Source organism: Phyllostomus hastatus, unplaced genomic scaffold (genome assembly GCF_019186645.2).
Source record: "Phyllostomus hastatus isolate PE091 unplaced genomic scaffold, TTU_PhHast_1.1 phas_contig_468, whole genome shotgun sequence".
NCBI lineage: Eukaryota > Metazoa > Chordata > Mammalia > Chiroptera > Phyllostomidae > Phyllostomus > Phyllostomus hastatus.
The window spans coordinates 3,576,032-3,577,925 of record NW_025333884.1 but is presented as its reverse complement, the minus strand read 5'-3'; positions in this window follow the sequence as shown (position 1 = coordinate 3,577,925).

Below are 1,894 nucleotides of genomic sequence, written 5' to 3'. Positions count from 1 at the left end.
ATAGTAACGGAGTGGTGCAATTACTGCCACAGTGAATTCCAGAATACTTTTATCACCCTGAATAGAAACTCAGCACCCCTTAGCTGTCTTCCTCCAGTCTCCCCATCCCTTGTCAGCCACTAACCTACTTTTGTCTCCATACACTTGGCTATTCTGGGCACATAAGTGAAATCATGAAATCTGTGGTCTTTTGTGCCTGGCATCTTTCACTCAGCATAATGTTTCAAAGTTCTTCCATGTTGTAGTGTGTGTCAGTACTTCATATCTTTAAAAAAATATTTTATTTATAAAAAAAGAGAAAGATACAGATTTTAATTATCTATTTTTAGAGACAGGGGAAGGGAGGGAGAAAAACATCCCTGTGTGGTTGCCTCTCACAAGCCCCCCTACTGGGGACCTGGCCCACAACCCAGGCGTGTGCCCTGACTGGGAATCAAACCAGCAACCCTTTGATTTGCAGGCCTGCGCTCAATCCACTGAACTACAGCAGCCAGGGCCCTTCTTGTTTTTTTTTATTGCCACATGACACACCATGGTCTGGATAGACCACATCTAATTTATCCATTCACCAGTTGATGGGCATTTCAGTCGTTTTTATTTTGTGGCTGTTATAAATAATGCTGCTGTGAACATTCCTGCACAATTTGCTTTGTGGACATATGTTCTCATTTTTCTTGGAGAGATACCTAAGCGTGGAATTGCTAGGTCACGTGGTAACTCTGTTTAGCCTGTTGAGGAACTGCCCAGACTGTTTTCCAAAGTGAGGCACCATTTCACCTTCCCATCAACAGTTCCGGTTTCTCCACATCCTCACAAACACTTGCTATTGTATGGGGACTTCAGTTCAAACAGGGTCCCTTTGGCTGCTCTGATGGGACCTGGCTGAGGGAGGCAGAGGTAGAGGCTGGGCACCCTGTGGGGAGCCTGCTGCACTAGTGAGAGAGAGAGAGAGGGAGAGAGAGAGAGAGAGAGAGAGAGAGAGAGAGAGAGAGAGAGAGAGAGAGAGAGAGAGAGAGAGAGCGAGCGAGCATGGTGGCTGGACCAGTGTGGAGGCAGCAGAGGAGGTGAGAAGAAACGGGACTGTGGAGAGTCGGGAGAGAAAGGGGCGCCAGGAAGAACCCACGGAGATGGGTGAGACTGTGGTGGGAGTGGGTGTGACGGGTGGACTGCGGAGCTCCATTTTGGACGCGCTGAGTTTGAGATTCCCACCAGACATCCAGGTGGGAATAGCCAGGAGGTGATTGGTATTTCATCCTAGAATTACTGTTGGTGTTCATGGCACGTTTCTTGAATTATTAAAGCCGGAATTGAATCTTAACCCAGGGTCTCAGTTTTCCCCGTCCAAAAAAATGGGGACAACCATACCAGTGACCACTAGGTTGTCAAGAGACGGGGGTGGGGGTGTGGGGGGATGGCGATTCCTGTGCAGCACAGACCAGGACAGCACACCTCGAGACTACGGCCATGCATAGAGTGGAAAGAGGCCTGAGGCCCGCCGCTCGGGAGAGAAATGGAGGTCACGCTCAGTTCAGGCAGTGCCCGTCTCCCCTACTCCCCCAGTCTTTGGCCTCCATGGGGAGGGGGAGGGGAGTTTGGGTCGTCACCCTGTCTACCCACGCTCCAAGCTGGGTTTCCTTCTCCGGGGCTGCTGGGCCCGAACTGCTGATGAAAACCAGCTGCGGGAGGCTCGGAGGCTGGGCGCACTCCCAGGCCCCTCCCCGGCGCCGGCAGACCCCGTTAAGGGGGGCGGGAAACTAGGGCGCCCCAGCTCCCCTCCCCCCATCCGCAGTGGGCCGGGGCCCTGGCACGTCCGGCGCTCCTGATGCTTTCCAGATGTGAGCCTGATTCCCCTCCCCCACCTGGCCCCGTTGCTCCCGCAGAGTTGGGGAGGAGG